This window comes from Bidens hawaiensis, unplaced genomic scaffold (genome assembly GCF_021521415.1).
Source record: "Bidens hawaiensis isolate Kalapana, Puna unplaced genomic scaffold, B.hawaiensis_p1.1 tig00012744_1, whole genome shotgun sequence".
In the NCBI taxonomy this organism is placed as follows: Eukaryota; Viridiplantae; Streptophyta; class Magnoliopsida; order Asterales; family Asteraceae; genus Bidens; species Bidens hawaiensis.
The window spans coordinates 534,334-541,857 of NW_027492055.1; positions in this window are offsets into that span (position 1 = coordinate 534,334).

Here is a 7,524-nt window from a genome sequence, read left to right on the forward strand (position 1 = left end):
AAGTTATGAAACAAACACTACTCGGTAATAATATCATTTCCTGTTTAACGTAGAGAAAACATATTTCTAGGGACTATTTTTTTAAAATTTTTCATTTTTTTTAAAAACTTTTTCTACAGCTAAGTAAAATAAATCCCTGTTGGGCTATATTTTGTGGTTTATGCTTGGTATTGTTAAACTTAGATTGGGCTTAGTTGGGCATTTATGTGTAAACCGAAATCTACTGATTTTGGTGGGCTTTACTTTGTTTTGGGCCTAGGTTGGTAGTCTATATAAAGGATGTATGTTTACATTTGTAGGGTTGTCAGTTGGTTCATGAGTGGGTTATCAGTTTTGGTTGTTCATTCATGTGCGATTTTGGCCGTCCGAGGGTTATCATAGACGAGTATTGTACTGTTAGTGCTTAAGCACCCGACGTTAATATTAACGTGTGTTTTGAAGCCATTTGTGTGTTTTACGTGTTTGTTTTTGTTAGTGTTCTTGAATCATCTAGCGTTGGATTTTCGCACCAACACCTAGATTGTTGATATCATATTTGTAGTGATCCGGATTCGGGACTTACAATTGGTATCAGAGCCTTAGACCTATTCAGGCTCGTTATTGTGATATCAAGGATTCAAGATCTTGATTTATTGGTGGTTTGCTTGTATCTTCGGTGAACAGGTGATCGGAGAAGAAGGAGAGTCAATTTTGGGAAAAGATTGGTTTTGGTTTGGAAACAAATCAAAATCCCAACTTTCTCGGAAGTTTGTTACGTTACAGATTGTAGGTTCCCTGGACGGATCACACGAGATATCCCGATATACACAGGTGCGGAATCCCTGTGTAGATCGTTACGGACGTAGAATATAAACTCACAAAACACACGAACACGATACGAACAAACTCACGTTATATTGATAACTCGAACCGTGTTACTTACAGACTCTCGACCTCACGTCAATAGACTTACTGAATTACACGTAAATAACCAACTCGATCAAAATCTAAACAGTAAACCCGTAGCCTATTAAATACACGACAACTTCGCCTCAGGCGAAGTTGTCCGTAACTTCGCTCGTTCAACAAGTTAGCCTAAGCGAACTTGTCAACAACTTCGCTTGGTTAACAAGTTTGCCTAAGCGAACTTGTCAACAACTTCGCTTTTACAAACAAATACACAAACAATATTACAGACTCGATTACAGACATTAGACATATGAACTACTAACATCTATGTACCAACACAGATTGACTTTTGGTGAGAATCTGTGTTCTCGGCTACATCCAGTGTTCGGCCACAATCAGTTCTCGGTTACACTCAGTTCTCGGCCAAAAATTTGTTCTCGGCTATTACCAGGTTTCGGCTAAGGCAGTTCTCGGTTGATTTTGGGTTTTCAGTCAATTTTTGTAGTTATCGGCATCCTTTCTCGGCTGCCATTAGTTCTCGGTCAAGTTTCCATTAGGCTCACCTAGTTGGGCTTTGGATTTTGTTCAAGTGGGCTTCTAATTCATTGGGCCAGTCATTCGAGGTAAGTTCATGGCCTTCACCATCACCAAATCCTCTGAGGTAAATTTTCAACCATGTTCTCAAGATTGTGTGGATAAAATTAATCTATACAAACTCCACAATGATAACTTGCTTAGAGATATGGAAAGAGTGAAATCCGAAAATTTTAAACTTAAGAAAAATGAAAAAGCCTTCTTAGATAAAATAGAAGCAAATAAAAAGGATTTTTCTAAGCTTAAGTTTGAATTCAGCATAAAATGTTGTCACCACCTGGATGCCAAGCAGGAAATTGCTGAATTAACCGTTTAACTGGAAGCCTCCAAAATAGAAATTTTGAATTTAAATGCTAAATTTGAAAGAGCTGAACTTGATTTAAAAAAATTCGAGGGTTCCAGTAAAATAGTTAGTTCAATGATTGATAATCAGCTATGGTGGAAGGAAAACGAAGTTAGGGGTGTAGGTTATAATCAGGTGCCCCCACCTTATAATGATAACTATGTTCAACTTCCTGTCACCAAAGAACAAGAAGAAAAAGAAAAGTGCATGTAGTATGGTAAGTCAACTACAAACGACAAGGGTAAGGTTGGTTCAGTCACGACAACTGAATCAATAATCGGGGTGAACGATTCTAATGTGTTTACTTCATGTGCAGATGAAGTAATTATTGAGGAATGGACTGATGAGGATGATGATTCATCTGTTTGAATAACAAAGACATTGACTCTCATGTTTCTTTAAATTTGCTGGTTTTGAACTCTATTACTGCAGATGTCTGTGTGGGCTCCGTTACAAAGAGAAATAAACTTGATGAAATTAAAAATCCAAATAAACTTTTTTCATCTAAGTTTGTTAAAGAAAGATGTTCATGTACTAACCACTGTGAATCCAAAGGAAGACAAACAAGCTCACACAACAGAGCAAGATCGGGAATCGGCCACAACGATTTTTTCGTTAAAAGGCAAACCTGTTTCAAATGTGGCATTCCCGGTCACATTGCTAGAAATTGTTCTCGTCTCCCTTATGTTCCATATTACAGACACCATCAGAGGACCATGCCTCAAAATACCTACAAGAACTTTAACTCAAATAAAACGAGGTATTATAAGGCAAGACCCTCTAATGGTGATTGGAGGAGAAACAAGGCTGATAGGTCAAGTTCCCATCAGACCAAGCCTATTACGGTTCAAAAGCGGAACGGGAACTCTGTTTCGGCTCTAAGACCAAAGTGGGCCTCAGAATCGAAATCGGTTAGAAAGTCAAAGTCAAATGTGCATTTCGTCCGCAAACCGGAGACAAAGCCAATTGTCTGTTCAAAAAATAAATTTTTAAAACCCAAATACAGATGGTTGCCTAAATCTCTGTTGAACAAGTCATCAAAGTATTCCTATTCGATTTTTGATAATCGGGAAGACATGTCATGGCAACCCGTGACACGTTTGAACAAGTCAGGTTTACCCAGAACGACTATGGACTGGGTACCTAAGACTAACTAATCTCGCACATCGTGCAGGAACAGCTATGGAGGAATATCATCAGACCATGGTATGTTGATAGTGGTTGTTCCAGACACATAACAGGATACATCTCTCAACTACACGACATTCAAATTTTTTAATGGAGGGTATGTTTCCTTAGCAGGAGGAGAGAAGGGTACTTTGATTGGGTGATCGACTCATTTCATGGCAGTGCAAGAAACAACAAACGGTGTCCACCTCGACTGCCGAAGCAAAGTATGTTGCTGCATCAGCCTGCTGCTCTCAGATTATCTGGATGCAAAATCAACTGCTGGATTACGGTTTGGAATTTCTTGATACTCCCATTTTTTGTGATAATGATGTTGCCATTGCAATTGTTAAGAATCCCGTTCAGCATTCTAAAACCAAACACATTGACATTAAAATTCATTTTATCCGTGACTGTTACGACCGGAAGCTAATTCATCTTGAACAGGTCCACACTAATAATAATGTGGCGGACCTATTTATTAAGCTGGTCGGAATAGCCAGATTCAATGTGCTTGTAGGGTTTCTCAAGATGCTGCGTTTTGAAGACTGAGTATTTTTGAGGTTTAAATTGTGTACATAAATTTTTTTTGTGTGTGTCATAATTTCTGTACAAATTTAGGGGGAGAAAAAGAAAAATACAAAAAGAGTGTGTGTGTGTGTGTGCGCGCGCTTAGAAAAATACAAAAAGAGTGTGCGTGTGTGTGTGTGGGCTTAATAAAAAAAACAAAATAAAAAAAAAATTCAAAAATTTTTGTTCTCTTGCTTAAAATCATGCCGGTTATTCAAGTTCAACGGACATATTTCATATGTTGGGTCCTGTCATCAATTCTTCACTCACGGGATAGCCATTAACCTTAGGACTGAAAGTGACCGGGGCAACTGAACATACATTAAAAAATTTTGGTTTAGCTATCGGTTTAAGTTCTTTCACTGAAAATCATGTCAGCCACTTAAAGTTTGATGGGCACATTTTATTATGTGTTTGGTCCTATTGTCTACCTGTAGACACATAGGATAGCTATTCACCTGAAAACTGAAGGCAGCTGGGGTGATTGGATTTAAATCGTCTTCGGAATATCATTAGGGAAGTGATATTGTTATTCAGCTACAAAAGCTTAAAGTATTTTCAAATAAAAATTGATCCAACCTTTGAGAAATGATAGATAAATTGATTTCGAGTGCCTAACGTGTGAAGTTATTAGGCTAAAAAGGCTTTTGATTAGTTATTGATGGGTGTGGAAGCTTTTCATTATTATTAAAAGTTTGAAGTGATATAAACTAAATCTGCTAAACTTATTGTGGAGAGTCATTTTGAAAATATTTGCATGTCCCTAGACACATCTCTCCGAATGATAGGCAGAAAAGCAATTACCCAGTCATACATGAGCCCGTTAGTATCTTGATCACCAAAAAGATTATATTTCATATTAAAAAAAACAAAAAAAATAATTTAATTTATCATTAAAATTGTTTTCTAAAAGCTTAAAGGGGTCTCAGGGAACTACAGGGGTGGGGCATTCAAGTAAGTCCTAAACACGCTGAATGTAAGGCTTGTAAGTCCGGTTGGCATGTAAGTCCAACGTTCAACCTTAAAGCTTAAAATCATTTTGACTAGAGAAAATTATTTTGATCAAGTACTAGGGGGTTGGAGTCAAATTGGGGTGATCTGGGGAAAGCCAAATACGCCTTGAGAATAGATAAGGGGCATCAGAGGTCCATAAGTGATGTCCATGTAAGTCTTATGCCTAATCTGTCACACCCCCAAATTATGGTTATTACATGATGATGTGATTGTAAGTAAGCTAAATGATTAAATAGGTTATATTGTATGTCATGTAACATGTTTATTATAACATGCAAGACGAGTTTATTATCCTAGTTATAATTAGTCACTTATCCTTGTTTAAGTCACCAATGACACGTTGACTTAAATATACGCATACATGACATCACATGTACAAGAGTTCATACTCATAGCTTACAGAACTAACTGAGTTTATAGACATAGTCAACAGGATTTAACTGGGTTTAGTTCACAGAGTTAACTTAAAAATGCCGGATGTCACATCATCCCCTTGTTGAAAGAATTTTCGTCCCGAAAATTAATGTGATGTCACCACTAGACTGGGACATGAAAGGGATAGAAGAGAAAAATTTTAGGTTTGTCACATAATCGAATCTAATCATATCACTATCGCAATGAAAATCATGAAAATTACCCGCTATCAACCTTTTCACTATGTCACAATAATGCTGAAAATGAATCATTGTGAAAGTGCCTTAATCAATATGATTTCATGTTCGGATCTTTTCATAAAAAGGTGGTTCGTTTTTAAATTGCTGAAATTTGATCCCAATATATGTTGATTTTCGAAAGACTGGATAGGTAAATTTTGTTTTAGTTTAGTTTTTATTCTAATTTTATTTTATTTTTAATTTTTAGTTTTTACCTCATGTTTACTCGTGTCGAAACAAATGTCTTAAGAAATCGTATTCAAATGAATCGGGATTGTTTTTTAGATCATGAAATTTGACGGTTGCAAACAATGTCGTGGGCCATTCAGTTGGGCCGAATGTGTCCATAATATTTGTGTTATTAGTTGAGTCATCTTTGGTCCAAGTTGTTTGTGTTAATGGTGTTCTTGGCCCATCCTGGTTCTCGGCCTAGATGGGTATCTCAGAAGTTCAAAAGGTTTTGTTTGCAGATTTGATTAAGTTTGGAAGGGAGTCAGTAGTTTATTAAGGTCCTTCATCCGTTGGTCATGTTTGGAAGATTTGCTGAGATCGAGGCAGATGTTGATGCTGTTGGTGCAACTGTAGCTGAGGAACATGTGGTTCCTGCTCAAAGGTACAACAGTCAGTACCTACTGCTGAACAAGTTAAAGAGTTCGAAGCGTTCAAGAAAAAGCTCCAGTTGACTGCATTGAAACCTCCTCAATCAGTCACTGCGACACCTGTTGAAGATGATATTGACGAAGAGCCGGCCACCGATCTTATTCTACGAAAACGATGAAAGAAAGATCCGAGACCGGGAGTGTTGGCTAGTGATGTGATACCAACTACTCAACCAACTGTTGCTGAGCCTGTCACTATTGAAGCTCAGACAGCTCAAGGCCCATCTCATGCTGCTAAACAAACTCAAGAACAGAGTTTTGAAGATATCTTCGAGCACGACTAAAATCAAGCAATAAACCAAGGGGGAGATTGTTGGTCTATATTTTGTGGTTTATGCTTGGTATTGTTGAACTTAGATTGGGCTTAGTTGGGCATTTATGTGTAAACCGAAATCTATTGATTTTGGTGGGCTTTACTTTGTTTTGGGCCTAGGTTGGTAGTCTATATATAGGATGTATGTTTACATTTGTAGGGTTGTCAGTTGGTTCATGAGTGGGTCATCAGTTTTGGTTGTTCATTCACGTGTGATTTTGGCCGTCCAAGGGTTATCATAGACGAGCATTGTACTGTTAGTGCGTAAGCACCCGACGTTAATATTAACGTGTGTTTTGAAGCCATTTGTGTGTTTTACGTGTTTGTGTTTGTTAGTGTTCTTGAATCATCTAGCGTTGGATTTCCGCACCAACACCTAGATTGTTGATATCATATTTGTAGTGATCCAGATTCGGGACTTACAATCCCCATCCCCACACTTAGAACGAAATCGTCCTCGATGAGTACAAGGAAAAGAAATAAAATGAAATAAAAATTAGACAGAAAATAAAAATATAGTATACAAGACTAAAACAAAGAACGGGTTACTCCCCTGGTTTGTATGTAGAATCTTCAACAGCTGAGTAGTAAACAAGCGACCGTATAGCATTTCACTCGCAGCCGCAACCTCGGGATATCCTGTTCCAAAACACCATCGTAGCTACCATGCACATAATATAACCTGCAAAACTCAAACTCGCTCGCATGTAGCGGCGTACAAAACGGAAAACAAAAACATAAAGAAATAAACGTTTTTTTTAAAGAACTCCCCTTAAATCGACAGACTCAAATGGAGATTGAGTACGAGCGGTTTCATCTTGGAACATCCTGAAATAGACAAAACAGATAAAACAGATAGCACACACAAATAACATAAATACAAACTCTACAACTCGGGCGGTCTCCCGAGTGATGCATCCACACGTCTACGTCTCGGAGAGTGAGTCAAGGTAGAATACGTCGACCGTCTGATCAGTCATCGCCTCGCCAATGTAGTGCATCAGTCTATGACCATTCACCTTAAACGTCCCGCCTTTATCCTTTATCTCGACAGTGCCATACGGGAAAACCTCAGTGACCGTGAATGGTCTCGACCATTGGGATCTCAACTTTCCCGGGAATAACCTCAACCGGGATATTATACAATAAGACCGAATCCCTACACTTAAACTGCTTATAACCCTTCAACTTACGATCCTGCAATTCCTTCGCCCACTGCTTATAACGATATGAATGCGTGTAAGTATGGTCCCGTAACTCCACCAACTCATGCAACTGACGAAAACGATGATCTCCGGTAGATAACTCAGAATCAAGGGAGGA